The sequence below is a fragment of the Balaenoptera ricei genome, chromosome 1 (assembly GCF_028023285.1).
Source record: "Balaenoptera ricei isolate mBalRic1 chromosome 1, mBalRic1.hap2, whole genome shotgun sequence".
Classification (NCBI taxonomy): domain Eukaryota; kingdom Metazoa; phylum Chordata; class Mammalia; order Artiodactyla; family Balaenopteridae; genus Balaenoptera; species Balaenoptera ricei.
In genome coordinates this window covers 11,609,509-11,628,732 of record NC_082639.1, presented here as the reverse complement: position 1 = coordinate 11,628,732, position 19,224 = coordinate 11,609,509, and the positions used below count along the sequence as shown (strand labels likewise).

The 19,224-nt window shown below is 48.0% G+C and overlaps 1 protein-coding gene across 3 annotated transcripts in view; it reads right to left on the bottom strand.

Annotated features, from left to right (window-relative positions):
* Nucleotides 1–15,796, bottom strand: part of TMEM51 (transmembrane protein 51) — a 51,420-nt gene extending 35,624 nt beyond the window's left edge. Inside the window, exon 1 of one of the 3 annotated variants that reach the window (XM_059913818.1) lies at nucleotides 15,623–15,796. The gene's annotated coding sequence lies outside the window, so the exon portion shown is untranslated. Of the gene's footprint in view, nucleotides 1–14,453; nucleotides 14,785–15,053; nucleotides 15,091–15,622 lie in introns of those variants that run through there. The other 2 variants (XM_059913825.1, XM_059913807.1) reach the window with 2 other exon arrangements.
* Nucleotides 15,797–19,224: the final 3,428 nt, after the last annotated feature.

Below are 19,224 nucleotides of genomic sequence, written 5' to 3'. Positions count from 1 at the left end.
CTTCGTTGCGGTGCAGGGGCTTCTCATTGCAGTGGCTTCTCTTGTTGTGGAGCACGGGGCTCTAGGCACGCGGGCTCAGTAGTTGCGGCACACGGGCTTAGTTGCTCCGTGGCACGTGGGATCTTCCCGGACCAGGGATCGAACCCATGTCCCCTGCATTGGCAGGCGGATTCCTAACCACTGCGCCACCAGGGAAGCCCCTTCCTTTTTTTTGTTTGTTTGTTTTTGGGTGCATAGACCCCTTTAAAAATCTGATGAACGCTACGGACCTTCCACAGAAAAAAGCAGAGATGGAAGGTCAGACAGAAAATCTCAGGTGGTTAGTGGGTCCTTAACCCACTTGTGAGGATCCTAATATGAGTTATTACAAGTCTAAAATTACCCAACGATTTCATAATGATCCAGACAACTATACTTTATTGTTCTGATTTCCAGGAGAAATTCTAAAAGCAGTGTTCACAGCATCATTCTATGCACAGAACATTTCTGGACGCATATACAAGAAATTAGGAACCACGGCTCTCTCTGGGAAAAGGGACTAGGGGTCTGGGATGAGAGGGAGATTTACATTTTTCATTGGATGTCCTTTTATACTGTTTGATTTTTTTTTTTTAACCATGTATAAAAATATTTTCCAATTAAATTAATTTCTAGTTAAACAAAAAGTTAATAAAAAGTTACTTAAGTTAAGAACTATACATAACCCATTGTTACTTCCTCTCCTGTGACATGGGGAAGGGGGAGGTCACCAATGGGAAAAAGTCAACTTACTTCCTGGCAGAGCTGAACCCACATCAGTTGGGAAAAGGCAAAATATCACTCAAGGAGAGATGACAAATGGTTTCTACCGGGTGTTCAACACAGGTCATTAAAGTTCCACATTGGAGGGGAGGGTGTTATTAATATTTTATTAGGTCCCTATACAGCTGTGGTCCTGGAAGTAGGAGCTGGGAAAAACCTTCTTACGGAAGTTTAGGGGTGCACACTCAAGCAAACGGACTCTGAGTGAGGCTGGAGGTGGTAAAGATGTATAAATGCTAGAACAATGCGGGGGTGGGCAGAAGTAAAGGACATACCATGGAGGCTAGACGGTCTCCTATCATGGCCACCCCTTTGGCTGTCCCCAGAGTCAAAGAGAGTAGTTCTGCATTTATTAGGTCAGATCATGTGAAATGGCCTTTTCTGCGGGTCACCTGTAAAGGGCGGCCAGAGCCCATTACTTCCTAGGCTGTGCTGAGGATTGCCTGAGGCTATGTGTGTAAAACTCCTGGCTCTGTGCGGGGCACACAGTAGGTGCTCAATAAGAGTCCATTCTCTTCCCCCCTCCCTGCCTTGGATCATCAGCATGAAACTTTCTAAGTTTGGCCACTTCATATAAAGATAAATATACACTCACCATACATACCCAGCAATCCCACTCCTAGGTATTTGCCCAAGAAAAATGAGAAAGTTACGTTCATCCTGAAATCTGCATGTGAATGTCTACAGCAGCTTTAGTCATAATCACCCCAAACCAGAAACAATCTAAATAACCTTCAACAGGTGAAAGAATAAATAAATCATGGTACATCCACACAACGGAACAAATGCAACACGGAGGAATCTCATGTGCATTACGCTGAGTAAGAGAAGCCAGACTTAAAAGGCTTCATACTGTATGATTCCACTTCCATGACATCCTGGAAAAAAGGCAAAACTACAAGGACAGCAAACATGATTGGCTGCTAAGGGCCAGGGGTGGCAGAGGGGTTGACTACAAAGGGGCAGCATGAGGGAATCTGGGGGGGTGGTTAATGAAATTTTTCTATATCTTCATTATGGTGGTGGTTACACAATTGTTTGTGTTTGCCAAAACTCACAGAACTATACATGAAAAAGGGTACATTTTACTGTTTGTAAAGCACACACACACTTCAAGTTTTATATATACATACCTATATATATCTGTGTATCATAACGCTGGGAGGTCGTATCTTAGCTCAGGCTGCTATAACAAGATGCCATAGACTCGGGGGGAGCTTAAACAACAGACATTTATTTCCTATAGTTATGGAGGCGGGAAGTCCAAGAACAAGGTGTCGGCAGATTTGGTGTCGGGTGAGGCCCCACTTCCTGGCTTGTAGATGGCAGCCTTCACGTTGTCTTCTTATGGCCTTTCCTTGGTGATCTCTCTCTCTCTTCCTCTTCATGTAAGGGCACTAATCCCATGAGGATAGTCTCACTCTCATGACCTAATCATCTCGCAAAGACTCTGCTTCCTACTACCATCACATTGGGGGTTAGGGCTTCAACATATGAATTTTGGGGGGACACAAACATTCAACCTATAACAGACAGATCAGCGAGCTGCTGTGGTTCCCGCCTTGCTCCTATCTCAGCTTCCTAAGGCTAGGAAGGCAGACCCAGATGCTCAAAGTTAAAAATGGGAAAAGAATTACCTGGAATAGAGGCTAATAATTGCAAAGCCCTCTACAGCTCACAGAGCACCTTACCTAGTAGTAACCCTAAGGGGATCCACAAAAAACCTATGAGATTTTTTTTTTTTAACATCTTTATTGAAGTATAATTGCTTTACAATGGTGTGTTAGTTTCTGCTTTAAAACAAAGTGAATCAGTTATACATATACATATGTTCCCATATCTCTTCCCTCTTGCATCTCCCTCCCTCCCACCCTCCCTATCCCACCCCTCTAGGTGGTCACAAAGCACCAAGCTGATCTCCCTGTGCTATGCGGCTGCTTCCCACTAGCTATTTTACATTTGGTAGTGTATATATGTCCATGACACTCTCTCACCCTGTCACATCTCACCCCTCCCCCTCCCCATATCCTCAAGTCCATTCTTTAGTAGGTCTGTGTCTTTATTCCCATCTTGCCACTAGGTTCTTCATGACCTTTTTTTTTTTTCCCTTAGATTCCATATATATGTGTTAGCATACTGTATTTGTTTTTCTCTTTCTGACTTACTTCACTCTGTATGACAGACTCTAACTCCATCCACCTCATTGCAAATACCTCCATTTCATTTCTTTTTATGGCTGAGTAATATTCCATTGTATATATGTGCCACATCTTCTTTATCCATTCATCTGATGATGGACACTTTGGTTGCTTCCATGTCCTGGCTATTGTAAATAGAGCTGCAATGAACATTTTGGTACATGACTCTTTTTGAATGATGGTTTTCTCAGGGTATATGCCCAGTACTGGGATTGCTGGGTCGTATGGTAGTTCTATTTTTAGTTTTTAAAGGAACCTCCATACTGTTCTCCATAGTGGCTGTATCAATTTACATTCCCACCAACAGTGCAAGAGTGTTCCCTTTTCTCCACACCCTCTCCAGCATTTATTGTTTCTAGATTTTTTGATGATGGCCATTCTGACCGGTGTGAGATCATACCTCATTGTAGTTTTGATTTGCATTTCTCTAATGATTAAGGATGTTGAGCATTCTTTCATGTGTCTGTTGGCCATCTGTATATCTTCTTTGGAGAAATGTCTATTTAGGTCTTCTGCCCATTTTTGGATTGGGTTGTTTTTTTTTTTGTTATTGAGCTGCATGAGCTGCTTGTAAATCTTGGAGATTAATCCTTTGTCAGTTGCTTCATTTGCAAATATTTTCTCCCATTCTGAGGGTTGTCTTTTGGTCTTGTTTATGGTTTCCTTTGCTGTGCAAAAGCTTTTAAGTTTCATTAGGTCCCATTTGTTTATTTGTGTTTTTATTTCCATTTCTCTAGGAGCTGGGTCAAAAAGGATCTTGCTGCGATTTATGTCATAGAGTGTTCTATGTTTTCCTCTAAGAGTTTGATAGTGTCTGGCTTTACACTTAGGTCTTTAATCCATTTTGAGTTTATTTTTGTGTATGGTGTCAGGGAGTGTTCTAATTTCATACTTTTACATGTACCTGTCCAATTTTCCCAGCACCACTTATTGAAGAGACTGTCTTTTCTCCACTGTATATGCTTGCCTCCTTTATCAAAGATAAGGTGACCATATGTGCGTGGGTTTATCTCTGGGCTTTCTATCCTGTTCCATTGATCTATATTTCTGTTTTTGTGCCAGTACCAAACTGTCTTGATTCCTGTAGCTTTGTAATATAGTCTGAAGTCAGGGAGCCTGATTCCTACAGCTCCATTTTTCATTCTCAAGATTGCTTTGGCTATTCGGGGTCTTTTGTGTCTCCATACAAATTGTGAAATTTTTTGTTCTAGTTCTGTGAAAAATGCCTGTGGTAGTTTGATAGGGATTGCATTGAATCTGTAGATTGCTTTGGGTAGTAGAGTCATTTTCACAACGTTGATTCTTCCAATCCAAGAACATGGTATATCTCTCCATCTATTTGTATCATCTTTAATTTCTTTCATCAGTGTCCTATAATTTTCTGCATACAGGTCTTTTGTCTCCTTAGGTAGGTTTATTCCTAGATATTTTACCTATGAGATTTTTAACAGTAAAACATTTTCTCTTGTTATAAAAATACTGCCTGTTTATTAAACAAAAATTAATAAATCTAGATTAGCAGAAAGAAAATTAAAATCATCCATTACCCCACCGTCCGTAGCTACTGATAATATCTATGATGGTGTTCAGACTTTGAGTGTTTTGTAAACAAACACACTTTTTTATTTTTTACAAAAATGAGATCTTACTGCAGTATGTTTTTGTGACCTTTGAAATTTTTGATACATAATGAACAATTCTGCACATCACCAGTATTCATCTAAACTATAATTTTTAGTGGCTGAGGAATATTCCAGTACATGGAGGACCCATCATTTATACAACCAATCCTCTACTGCCAGACACACAGTTGGTTTCTAATTTTATTGCTATTATAAAAAAAATAACTGTTGAAACTAACTCCTTATACAATCATGTTTCCTCTGGATAAACTCCTAGTATTGAAACTGGTACCTTTCTTTTTTTTAATTAATTAATTAATTTATTTATTTTTGGCTGTGTTGGGTCTTCGTTTCTGTGCGAGGGCTTTCTCCAGTTGTGGCGAGCGGGGGCCACTCTTCATGGTGATGCGCGGGCCTCTCACTATCGCGGCCTCTCCCGTTGCGGAGCACAGGCTCCAGACGCGCAGGCTCAGTAATTGTGGCTCACGGGCCTAGTTGCTCCGCGGCATGTGGGATCTTCCCAGACCAGGGCTCGAACCCGTGTCCCCTGCATTGGCAGGCAGATTCTCAACCACTGCGTCACCAGGGAAGGGAAGCCCCCAGCTACCTTTCTTAAAGCTTTGACATGCATTTTCAGAATGTCCTCCAATTTGCATTCCCTCCCTGAGGTTGTGAAATCACCATCTCCCCATATCAGCATTCCTTTTTTTTAAAATAAATTTATTTATTTTATTTATTTATTTTTGGCTGCGTTGGGTCTTTGTTGCTGCGCGGGGGCTTTCTCTAGTTGCGACGAGCAGGGGCTACTCCTCGTTGCGGTGCACAGACTTCTCATTGCAGTGGCTTCTCTTGTTGCGGAGTACAGGCTCTAGGCGTGCGGGCTTCAGTAGCTGTGGCTCGCAGGCTCTAGAGCACAGGCTCAGTAGTTGTGGCACACAGGCTTAGTTGCTCTGCGGCATGTGGGATCTTCCTGGACCAGGGCTCAAACCTGTGTCCCCAGCATTGGCAGGTGGATTTTTAACCACTGCGCCACCAGGGAAGCCCAGCATTCCTTTTTTTAGCTTAAAATTTTTAAACTTTTCAAAACATTTAAAATTTTATATGTGAAAGATGGCATTGTTTTAATTAGCATTTTCTTTAATATGATGAGGTTGAATGTTGGGTTTTTTTTTTCCTATGTGCTTATGGGTCAATGGCATTTGTTGTTTTTTTTAAAATTTTTATTGGAGTATAGCTGCTTTACAATATTGTGTTAGTTTATACTGTACAGCAAAGTGAATCGGCTACACATATACATATATCTCCTCTTTTTTGGATTCCCTTCTCATTTAGGTCACCACAGAGCACTGAGTAGAGTTCCCTGTGCTATACAGTAGGTTCTCATTAGTTATCTATTTTAAACATAGTATCAATAGTGTATATATGTCAATCCCAATCTGCCAATTCATCCCACCTTCCCCCTTGGTATCCATATATTTGTTCTCTACGTCTGTGTCTCTATTTCTGCTTTGTAAATAAGATGGTCTATACCAATTTTTTCAGACTCCACATATATGTGTTAATATACGATATTTGTTCTTCTCTTTCTGACTTACTTCACTCTGTATGACAGTCTCTAAGTCCATCCATGTCTCTACAAATGACCCAATTTCGTTCCTTTTTATGGCTGAGTAATATTCCATTGTATATATGTACCACATCTTCTTTATCTATTCCTTTATCCCATTTCTTAACTAGGGCATTTAGCCTTTCCTTACTGACTGGAAGAGATCCTGTATGTGTCCAGAAAACAGCCCCTTGTCTGGATGTGTTGCAAATATTGCTCCAGTTTAATATTTACTATATCAAAGTTTTTTTAACTTTAGAAGTCCAATCTATCAATCACTTTCAAGAATTTATTTTATAATTTGACCTTTTACTACCATGCTTTAAAAGCCTCTTCCAAAAAGGGGCTTGAGTAACTTTATAGTGGAGAAATCTTGCAGACATTACTTTGACCAAAGGATCAAAGTTAACACCCCCAATAAGTCATGCTGACATCGTGGAAATCCTGACATGATGTCATGAGAACACTTCACCTCTGCAGTATTCTTTCCCCAAACCTCAAACCTCAGTCTAATCATGAGAAGATACCAGACAAACCCAAAGTGAGGGACGTCCTACAAAACACTGACCAGTACTCGTCAAAGCTCTCGAGGTCACGGAATTCAAGGAAAGACTGAGAAACGGTCACAGATCAGTAGAGACGAGGGGATGGAGAACTAAACGCAAGGTGGTGTCTTGGACCAGATCCCGGAGCAGAAACATGACAGTGGGAACGCTGGTGAGATTCCAGTAAAGTCTGTCGTTTAGCCAGCAGTAATGTGAATTTCTTAGTTTTGATACGTACACTAGGGTCATGCACAACGCCCTTCACCTCTCCAAGTTTTGCTTTTAGTTTTGATTGCGACAGAGAACAGTCTAGAGAGAAAAGTCATCAAAGTTCGTGGCTATGGGTGGGGGAGGAAAGTGAGGTGGGAAGCGGTTCCTGGTTCCTTCTGACCAAAGCACCGGGGTGCGGAGATAGATCGGGGCAGCCGGAATGGGTCTGGAAAGGTAAACTGAGTCTAAACTCTAAAGAATCCAGTCTTTAGAGCTTTGAAAGTGAAGGGGCTTAGCCCAGACTTGCTCCTGCAGGCAGTGGGGAAGCGGCAAAGATTTCAGTCCAGTGCCTGATATGGTTATTGGTTTAGTGCCCTTGTTCGTTTCCTAATGTACTGACCCCTCCCCCAACCCAGTAAGGTGTAAGCTCCAGGAGAGCAGGGACTGAGTCTCCCTTATGGAACATTTCCCCCCAAAACCCTGAACACCTGACCTGTAGAGTGAACTCAGTGAATACTGGTTGAATGAAAGAAATCAAGTAAATGGTTTTTCCCACCCCTGCCCTTCACATCTAGTATCAGCCCGTGTGAATTAAGCTCTCTTAGGCTGCTGGGCCTTTGCACAGGCTGCACCTCTGCCAGGCACAGCTGCTGACCTTCTGCCCGCCTTTCGGATTTCAGCTGAGACTTCGCCCTTTCTGAAAATCCTTCCTTGCGACTTCCCTGGTGGCTCAGTGGTTAAGAATCCGCCTGCCAATGTAGGGGACACGGGTTCGAGCCCTGGTCCGGGAAGATCCCACATGCCGCGGAGCAACTAAGCCTGTGCACCACAACTACTGAGCCTGTGCTCTAGAGCCCGCGAGCCACAACTACTGAGCCCGCGTGCTGCAACTACTGAAGCCTGTGCTTTACAACAAGAGAAGCCACCGCAAGGAGAAGCCCGTGCACTGCAATGAAGAGTAGCCCCAGCTCGCCGCAACTAGAGAAAGCCTGCGTGCAGCCAAAAAAAAAAAAAAAAAAAAAAAAAAAATCCTTCCTTCACTCTCCAAGTCTGGGTTAAACCAACTCCTCCAAGCTCCTGGGTTTCCTTGCCACTGGTCAGCTGTACTGTAACGGTGGCTCCCGGGACCACTGGCCCATCTAGGGGGGCAGAGCTGGCCTCTCAGGTCCCCACCAGCTCCGTGACCAGCACACAACACTATCAGCACATTCGTTTAAAATGGCAGCTCTTGGCAGCCAAAGACAACTTCCTCCCCACTCCCCATGGTCTAATTTGCATCTGTCAGTGTTTGAAAACAATTACCCAAAGGCAACTCCAATATATAATCCCTACCCACCACACTAATGAAGCTAATGAAGCTGTAATATATGGAGTCTGAAAGTGTGAATGTTTTGTTTTTTATCATAGTCCCCCCATGCCCAAGTTTCGGGAAACCATGTCCACACCCTAACCAACACAAGCCCGGCCAGTGAAGGTGGGGAAAATGTGGAACAAGGGTAAAGAAATTCTGTCTCTCCTTTTCTCTCCCAGACCAGCTGTGAAGAGGAAAAAGTGGCAAAGACAAAAAATTCACCAAGCATTAGAGTCACGTGGTTCTACATCTTGAATAGAAAAAATAGCAGAACCTCCTGGAGGCATCCAGAATTATACATCCTATGAGACCACGATCTTAAAAAAGGACCTCTCTCACCATGGTGAATTCTCATCCTGGTTCTGCCAAGATTTGCTGAGTGACCTTGGGCCCATCGCCTGTAGGATGTTTCCATTAGGGAAGCTCTGGGGACATTAAAAAAAAGGAGAAATGCCAAAACAGGCTTAACCAACCCTGTGATGTGTTTTAAATGCTGGCATTGAACAAATGACTGTTTTGTGCATTGTGCAATTTAAGCTGGACCACTGGCACGACAGTTACAGGCTTGATGATAAACATGAATTCCTAGCGCACATACCAGTGTGGCCCAGAGGAGACGCAGGCTTCAGGGCCAACGTGTGTCTCCAGCCAGGAGCTCTGTCTGATACTGACTTTAGTGCCTCATCTGAAGACCCTCATCAATGTGAGGCCTGAGAGCCCTCACCTGCCCCGCACAGGCCACAGTCACTCTGTTTTCTGGCCTCAGTTTCTTCTTCTAAGAATCGAGGTGGCTAGACCAGCAGCGGTTTCGTTTTCTTTTTAAAGTCGCAGAATCTCTTTAAAGGGATCCTTCGCACCATGACATCTTTAATATTTGTAAGCAGAGTTTCTTCCCAGCTGGCCCTGCTTCCCACCACTCAGCCCTGTTCCCACAAACCCCTGAGTTGCTTCTGGGACCCATCCAAGGAATCCCAAGTTTCCCAGGATCACCATATAAAAACCAGTGAGGGACTTCCCTGGCGGTCCAGTGGTTAAGACTTCGCCTCCCAGTGCAGGGGGTGCAGCTTTGATCCCTGGTCAGGGAGCTAAGATCCCACATGCCTTGCAGCCAAAAAACCAAAACATAAAACAAAAGCAATATTGTAACAAATTCAGTAAAGACTTTAAAAATGGTCCACATCAAAAAAAAAAAAAAAAAAATCTTAAAAAAATAAAACAAGAAAAAAACCCCAGTGAACCGGGGCCGGGTTTTTAGTTGCGACACCCGGGATCTTCGTTGCAGCATGCGGGATCTAGTTCCCTGACCAGGGATTGAACCCGGGCCCCCTGCATTGGGAGCATGGAGTCTTAACCACTGGACCACCAGGGAAGTCCCCAAGATCACATCTAGTATTGACAATTTACATGGCATTCGCAAGGCTTCAATCCTGTTAGAGGATGAGAGACGCCAGGAAATCCTGTCCCCAGGGTGGGGTGACCGACCTTATCACCTGAGTCGGTAACAAATTCTCTGCACATGTTTGCCATCTTTGCCTCTCCAAGAGGTAGGGCTTGGAGACAAGCAAACCAAATTCTGATTTTTCGAGGGACCTGCACTTGCCACCCCAGTGCCTAGTCCTGGGGGGATCTGGGGAAAGGGGTGATAACAGCAGGGTGGAAGCACCTGGCTAGGTTAAAACCAACACAGCAAAAGACCAGAAGAAACGAAGCTCTCTCCCTCCCTCCTATAATCCTGGGATTGCACCCACCCCACCCCTGATGGCTGATGTCCTCCATTTCTAAGAAGCTCACTGAGAATCAATGTTTGCATTAGATTTGGTAAACACAGCCCTTTCCCCAACAGCCATGGTGACAGTGGCCCGAGAAGTGGCCCCCTGAAGTCCCACAGTGGTAATCTGCATAGCGTTACAGAATTTGGGCTACTGGAGCATTCTGATTTTGGCCACAAAATTCTGGCCTCCTAAGTACCTTCCAGCCATCAGATGGTAGAAGCACGTGAGACTGGCAGGTTAGAACCGGTGTGAAAAAGCCATCACGTGGGGAAAGTACACGTCATCATGATGAATTGGAAAACTAGGATATGAAATAGCAGAGCAAGCAAGCAAGCAAGCAAGCAAACTAAAAAAGTCTGAATAAGACACCACCGTGTCGACAGTGGTCGTCAGCATATCGTGATGTTTTCCTTCCGAGTTTTCTACAATCAGCATGTACTTCCTTTGTAACCTGGGGGAGAAAATAACTTCAAGAGCCTGTCTATCCAGGGGTACATGATAAAGTAGGGTTCAGGGAGCAGCAAGTAAGTTTAATCACTAGTTTAGTCCCTGGCATGAAAGTCAGTTTGAAGAGACAGGTCCTGAAAATATCAAGATATATATACTCCTTGTCTTCCGGGGGCCCCAGCGTTTACTCCCTCTGGACGTGTGACTGTGGGTACCCCCCAAATTCCTGGCAGTGTGGAGTATAGGGAGAAAGGGGCCCTTGGAGGAGAAGTGTGCTCTGTTTTGTTTTTTCTTCAAGAACCATCCTCAAAATCATTCAAGACAGAATCGGGAAACTTGGGTTCTAGCCCCGGCTCTGATCTCAGGCCTGTCCTTTCCCTTCCCCTTTCCCTGGGCCTCAATTTCCCAATCTGTAAAACAAATGGAGTGGACTTTCGGATGGCTAAGGTCCCTTCTGGCTCCAATATTCTAAGAGCTAAAGGAACCAGCACTCAGGTTTAAGGGCTGCTATGTCTGAGAAATCTAGGGCAAGAGAGAATAAGGAAACTTTCAGCTGCTCAGCCCGAGTAAACAACACAGACTAGATGGCGAGGGCCAGCCCAGCATCTTGACACAGGGCTTGGGGCTGAGGGGAGGGAGGACCTGACGATCAGCCTGAGGCACTTAGCAGAGATCCCCAGAGCACGACCTCAGGCCAGCGTCTCGGGGCTGCCCAGGAGGGGTCGGGCAGTCTGGCCTGGAGCAGGCAAAGCCAAACAAGTGACCTGTTCTCCGTGGAGCCAGAGCTCCCAGCACGGTGGGTGGTGCACCAAAGGCTCAATCCAGAAGAAAGGAGGAAAAAAACCATCACCAGGCTAAACGGGGCCACCTGTCCAAACTGGGGAGGAGCAAGACAGATGTTGAGAAAACCTCCCACCCTGGACTAACCTGGGGCCCATAACAAGTCTCTGACTTGAATGTGGCCAGTCTCCTGGGATAATGCAGAGGAACCTAGATCCGGTTCTGCTGCTGACTTGCTGTGGGCCCTTGGGTGAGTTCCTTCCCTTCTCTGAGTTTTGTTTGTCAAATGAGAGGACATTCTAGGGTCCTCCCGTGGCAGGTGAAAGGCCATGCATGGTTCACCTCCAAGTAAAGGAGATTTATGACCAGGAGAAGGATATTCTTACAGCTGTCAATTGCAAAAAACAAAACAAAACAAACAAACAAATAAAAAACTCCTCTAAACTTCAGAGCAGACACAACAAAAGGGAAAGCAAAAGCCAGCAGCCGGAAGCAGACCCTTCACCACGTCCCCAGTCAGAAGGCATCTGAGATGAGGGAATTTTCCTGGCACTTAGGGAGAAAACTCTTCTCAGTCCCTCGAATGAGAAGCCCAGAGCCAAAGGTCCTGGAGCTCTGGTCTCCTCCAGCCCAAGAGCTCTGAGGGCTTTACTGCCAGCCCTGCAGAGGGAGGGAAGAACATTCACCAGAACCGTGACCCAGGAAAACAGGAGCCCCCCAAAGGGACAGTCTGCCCACTGCAAATGCCAACAGGAGATGGGCTGCTGGCTCTCTCTCCAGCATCGCCACTCCTCGCATAGATGCAGACGCTCCTGCGGCTCGTGACTTCTGGAGCGAGAGAGCTGGAAAGCCGCAGCTGGAGGGGCTTGGGCCCTGCCAAGGTCCCACCACCTTGCTCTGGTAGAGGACAGGCTGGCAGTCTGAGCCTCACACTGAATCCACAGATCTCCCCCTTGACCAGTGGTCACATGACAAGACCACCTGTTAATCTCTGCCTCCTGTGTGGGGTGCCAAGCCAGCTTCTTCATTCCTGATGCCCCCACCAGCCTGCGGGCCAGCCTCCTCTCCCCTAGCAACCTTCTGCAAATTCCCATCCAACTTCCACGCAGCCAGATTTATCTTCCTAACACAGCAACAGGATCAAATAACTCTCCTGCTTAAAGAACTTGAACGGAATTCGTGTCTTTCTTGTCCAGCATTGTATACTGAGCACCTAGAACAGTGCCTGGTCCACTGAAGGCACACAGTCAACATCTGTGGATCGGTTCTAAGATGTCCACTGAATAAAGTCCCACCTGTGATGACCTCGCCCCACCTCTCTGGTCCAGTTCACTCCAGACCCTCCACTCCCTTTACTTCCCTGTATCCTCCCACAAACCCACCTGCCACTACCTGAGCGCCTCCCTTGGTCCAGCACACCTCGTGCACCTTCGTACCTCCATGCCTTTGCCTGGGCTGTTCCATCTGCCCAGACACCCTTCCTACCCCGTCCCCTTGAGAGACGCCACTTCACTGTTTAATATACCAACATTCTTTTCTTAGCAGGACCTGCTGGCATGCCTCACCCTGAGTTACTTTCTTTCTTCTGTTCTTCCCTAACCCTGTACCATAGCTTCCTACAGAGTACTTGCTGTGTGTGAGGCATGAATGTCCCCCCTCACCCTAGGTTATCATTCCCACTGTACAGATGAGGAAACTGAGGCTCAGAGAGGCAAAGTGACACTGTGGGTCACACAGCCAGGGAATGGTGGGGTCTGACTATATTGCCACCTCTTTATGACACTTGCCATTTACTGCTCACTAGGCTGGGAACTCTCTGAGGCCCCTTGGCCCTGTATCCCCGGGGGGCCGGCCTGGGCCTCTGTGATACTCAAGAGGCCCTAATCATTGAACCACTGGCAGCTCAGGACATTGTGAGGAACAGATGCCCAGCCAGTCTCCTCCCCTTTCTCCCTCTTCTGCCTTTTCTCCCAATCTGGGCGATAGCTCTGGCAAGCTGGGGAGGGACACATTTGGAGGGAAAGGGGCCCCCTCCCAATTCCATTTGGCCCTATCAACTTAGGTCAAGATCCCTGTGTGACGTCTCCAAAGTGTGAAAGCCAGTCACAGGTCCCAGAGCCGACCCTTCACTAGGAAGGCCATCCTCGAAGTGACCCCCCCTCAGAACGAAAGCCAGAAGCCAGCCTTAGAGGACAATCCCTCTCCTGCCTCCCGCCAGGCTGGCTCCGGCCCCGCCCATCCCGCTCCGTCTACACCTGGGTTCCCAGCTCCTGGACCACCCGCAGAGTTAACAAGGACCCGTCGCAGCTTCTCGGAGAGCTGCACAAATGCTGGTGGCCGCTACCCACCTGGGAGGATCCGGGAGGGACCCAGAAAACCGTAGGGACGTCCAGGTTTCCTGCACCCTCGTCCTCTGGCTAGGAAAGATTTCGTTCTGAAAGTGCCCATCCCTCTTAATCAGATTTGGCATTCCGGGCCACAGGGCTCCCTTCAGGGCGCAGACTAGAGATCTGATTTGGATCTGAGTAGTATTGATACTTGCTCTGCGGCAGGCACGAACGCCCCACCTCACCCCGGGAGGTTATCACTCCCATTTTACTAGGTGAAGAAACCTGAGTTACACCCCATTGCTCACACCCGATTCCTCACCCTTTGACTCTAGTACCTAACACACACACGCGCGCGCGCGCGCGCGCACACACACACACACACACACACACACACACTAAACTAAATCCCTTAAAAGTCTCCCTTTCCGAAAAGGAATAAGGGATGGGGGAAAGGGCTCTTTCGGGCAGCGCCGGGTGGTTTCCTGGGACCTACTGAGAAGTTCTGCTCTAAGCACGGAGGGAAGGTGCCTCTTTGGCCAAGGGTTCGAAATCCGCCAGGCGGATGGCACCTGTCCCCGCCAACAGGGGGCCCGGAGGCCGGCTGCCTTCCCCCAGGCGAAGCCCGGCGCGGCTCCAGAGGATGCGAGTACGCAGTCCTCCCGCCGAAGACCCCGGGCAGGAAGCTCTCAGACGAACGGACAGACAGACCCAGACAGCCGTCGACTCCCTCCGGGGCCCTGTGGGGAACAATCCCTCCGCGGGGCGCGGCGGGGCGGAAGGCGCAGACTCACCGCGGCGGCGGCGGGTCCAGCTCGGTCTCGGTCGGGCGGCCGGGGGCTGGGGGCTACACGACCCCGGCCCCCACAGGCTGCCTCCTTCGGGCGCCGCGATCCCGGGGCTGGGGGCTCCGGGGAATCTCGGTCGAGGGAGCGCGGGGGCGGAGAGCGCGCAGCCCGCTCTCGGACCGGGATGGGGACGCAGGAAGCGCGGCCGCTGGGCGCCGGCGTGCCGGAGGGAGGGACCGCGAGAGGCGGAGGGCGGTGCCGGCCCCGAGCGGCCTCCGGCCCCGAGAGGCACCGCCCACCAGTCGACCCTCTCCGCCAAGCCCGGCAGTCCGCTCCACCCAGAGGCCCGCGGCGCCGAGCCCCAGCTGCGGAGGGCGGACACCCGCTCCGTCTGGTCGGCTGGGGGAGGAGTGCGGGCCGGGGGCGCTGGGCCGCATGAAGTTGGCTAAACCGGGGTGGTGTGTGTGGGGGGCGGAGGGAACAGGGCCCTGACTCCTTTCCCCCCCGCGGGGGACCGGGAATTGGATGTGTGCGGGTAGGGTGGGGAGGGGCGTCTCGGCCCGGAGTCCGGGTTTTAAGCGTTAAGTAAGAGCAGAGATTCCCTACCAGCCCCGGCGGCTCAGCTCAGCGGGCCCGCCTGCCGCGCCTTTACCTGGTGAGGAGCTCACCTGGCCAGCCGATGCACCGGCCTCCCCCCTCCCCCGCCCCTTCCTGGGGAGGCCGCCGCCTCCCTCTTCACCCTCCGGCAGGTTCAGGGCGCTGAGCCCCGCCTGCACCGCCCAGGGCTGGGGCCCTGCGAGGTAACTGATGGGCGGAGGTAAGAAAGGAGGAAGCGAGTTTTTGAAAAGCGAGTCAGTTCAGGCCCTCGACTCGGCTCCCCACCCCCTCCCGGGTTCCCTGGGCGCCCTCCGGGTCTCACACCTGGGCCTTGGTCGGGGTGGAGCCCATTCCAGGTGCCTGTGCCCGCGCCCGGGATGGGGGCGACCCGGCTCGGGTGCCTCCCCAGCTGGGAGCCCGTTCCCAGCTTTGCGGAGGACTTGCCCAAAGCAGCACCGGTTGGTGTCCTGCTGACCAGGTGGCAGGGGGGTGGTCCGCCTCTGCTTAGAGCCCCAGAGCTGCTGCCCAAGGCCTGGCTCTGGGGAGCGTGAACCACAGCTTGGGAGGGCGCCTCTTACCTGCGATCCTGCGTGGGGCCCCTGCCTGGAGGTTTGCCCTGGAACTGCGCTGCTGGGACTCAGCCCGATTCTAAACACAGAGGGAGAAGGTTGCCCTTCTCCTCTCTCAACCTTAGATTGTTCTGAATTCCAAGACCGGTCAGGCCAGGGTCCCTTTCTCCGGTGAGTGTCCAGCCCTTTGAAGTTCAAGACCTGAGAAAAGCTGATAGGCAGCTGGCCGGGTGTCAGAGAATCTAGCTGAGGACAGAAGGCGCCTCCTACTGGGAATCTGCCCTGTCCAGGATGGAAAATAGACACCCTGGTGGTAATTGCAATCAAGTTCACTTACAAACTGCTGACTTCATGGGTACACATGGTCCCCATGTGTGTATACCTACAGAGTGGTCACATGTGGGTATTTTTTTCCCGTTGTTGCTTCTTAATGGCAACAGTTCAACAGGACCCTGGTGTCTATAAAGAAGCCAATTTGGGGCTGTCTTGTGATTTGGGGGTGGGAAAGGCATTTAGAGAAACAGAGTAATGAGTCTCCATAAGTATATCAATAACTGGTATTCCTCACATCCTTACTGTGGATCAAGCAACCAGATTACCACCTGCTTCCCTTGCACCATCTTATTTAATCCTCATAACAACCCTGGAGATGGTTATCAGTTATGCCCACTTTATAGAACAGAAAGCTGAAACTTAAAGGGGTGAGGTCATTTGCCCAAAGTCATAAAGCTGAGAAGTGTCAGGAGCTTGACCCAAGTTGGTCCCCTCCAGAGCCTGTGCTCTCCCTGCTATAGAAAAATCACTTGTCATGCTCTGGGCCCTGAGACAAGCTTCCCCTGCTTCTCCTGTCTGTCACTCAGGAAGAAGACACCATTGTCGCACTCTGCATAGTGATGTAATTCTTTACAAGTCTGCCTCCTGCTCTCCTGAGGACTGGGACCCCTGCGCCCCCATACTGGTCCCCTGCAGGTGCTTAATAAATATTTGCTGGATGAATGAAAGCCCCAAATAATAACATTATCTTAGCAAATGGGGAGAACCTTCGTGTAAAAGGGACCTGTGATAACAGGCTCCCATTTGAGAGCTGTGTGTATCCACTGCAAAATTTAGACAATGAATTTGGGAACCTTCCAGGCTCTGAAGGAGTGATGGGAAACAGTCACATAGCTCTCAGATAAGACCAGGAATCTGGTTTTCATTTCACTCTGCAAGACCAACTTTGGAGAGGCCTGGACTGCGGCTGATCATTTCAGACAGCTGTTCCAGCTCCTACCCAGAGGCAAAGGGCCTCAGTACTTTTCCATGCCAGGGTCCAACTCCAGATCCGCCCTGCTCTGTTGCACACCCAACTGGGCAGGTCTTGTCTATCTGAGAAAATCATCTTCAGAGTGTTCCTTTTAGGCAGGCTCACCCTGGCTAATCTGGGGAGAGGCTGGAGAAATTCTCAAAGCTGAGCCACAGGCAGAACCCAGAAGCTGGCAAAGGAAACGTATTTTTCTTTGTCATCCTCCCCTTCAAGCTTTCTCCCTCTATGTGGTTAGCTTCTCTGAATCTTCCCAGGTTCTCTATGTCCCATGGAGGAGCCTGACTTAATTTAACTGCCACCTTATCCCACTGTCAGCTGACAAGGGCCTGAGGCATGCCCTTGGGGAAAGAGCCAAAGAAATAAATCTTGAATGGTGGAATTTCTGTTACCTGTTACCATCATAGGCAGTGGGGAAGATGACAGTTACCATTTACTGAGCCCTATGTTTCAAGTGCTCCACAAACATTGTGTTATTCAATCATCACAACAGCCTTAAAAGGAAAATTCTATTATTCCTATTTTTCAGGTGAGGCTAAGATTCAGAGAAGTTACGTACCTGGATCCATTAGCAAGTGATAGAGCCAAGAATTGAACCAAGGTATATACTTGCTCTTAACAGCTATGCTAGGAACCCCGTGTGGTAGGCAGAATGACGACCACCCAAAGATATTCACATCCTGTTCTCCAGAACTTGTGAATATGTTAACTTACATGGCAAAAGAGACCTTGCAGATGTGATTGAGTTAAGGATCTTGAGATGGGGAGATTATCCTGGATTATCCTGGTGGACCTGATGTGATCACAAGGGTTCTCATAAGGGAGGCAAGAGGGTCAGAGTCAGAGATGTGACACTGAAAGCAGAGGTCAGAGTAATGCAGTTGCTGGAGGGGGCCATGAACCAAGGAATGTGGGCAGCCTCTAGAAGCTGGAAAAGGTCAGGAATGGATTCTCCCCTAGACCCTCCAGCAGGAGCACAGCTCTCCTGACACCTAAATTTTAACCTAGCGAGACCGATTTTGGACTTCTGACCTGCAGAACTGTCAGATAATAAATTTGTGTTGTTCATAGCCATAAAGTTTGTGGTAATTTGTTACAGTAGCAATAGGAAACCAATACATCCTGCAAACTCAGCCACGTAGGCAGATGTTTATTTCACCCACCTTTTCAGCTAACTACTCACTGTAAAGCTCTTCTCATATGAGGCACCATGATACAACCTGTATCATAGATTTAGAAAGAAGGCAGGATTTCATCAGATCTCTCTTTGGTTTCTGAATCCTCTGCGACTTATGAGCTGTGTGACCTTGGGCAAATGTCTCATCCTCTCTGAACCTCAGTTTCTTCATCTGTAAAAAGAGTGATGCCAATAATACCTATTTTTCAGGACCAATATGAGGATTAGGTGAACCAGAATGTGAAAAAGTGCCTTACAAATGGTCCAATGACATCTGAACATGAGTCGTTTGGGGCATTAACCTGTCCAGCTCTGAAAGTCTGGATTTGAAGAGGACTGGATGCAGTTCCGAGCATTTCCTGGCATACGTTTTGACTTGCTCTGCCTGAATGAGCAAGTAACTAATTTAAAATATTCGACTGTCTCTGGTCAGTGAGTAGACCACAATCTGTTACAAAGTAAGGCTGAAAAATTCACTTAGAGGAAGAGATCATCTTGCAGAAGAACTCACATGTGTGCTCAAGAAGATGTGTTCAAGGATTTCCATTGCTGATTATCTATAATGGTGAAAAATCATTATCAAGCTAAATGCCACCAAAAAGAGATATGCTAAATTAATTATGGTGCAGGCTCATACTGGAATACTATGTAGTCATGAAGAGAGAAGGAGCTATCTCACAGGGATGAATATCCAAGATGGATCATTAACTGAGAAAAGCAAGAGACCAAGCATTTTGATGCCACACAAATGGTTTTTAAAACAGATGGAGACACATGTATTTGACTACACATAGAAAGTGTTCAGGAGGGACCAAACCAAACCAAACCGTAGTTACCTTTAGAAATTGAGAAGAGGTGTGTGTGTGTGTGTGTGTGTGTGTGTGTGTGTGTGTGTGTGTGAGAGAGAGAGAGAGAGAGGGAGGGAGGGAGGGAGGGAGAGAAAGATGGAGGAGGTAATTATTATTTTTTTCAATAAGAATATATTAAATTTATAATAAAACTTAGAAAAAATAGGGGGGCCAGAAACCACCTGTATGGTCCACCAAGAGCACACACAGTCTGCCCCTGTGTCTTCCCTTTCTTGATGTGATCTTTCCCCATCTGCCACTCTTCCTTTGCTCAGTTCTGAGC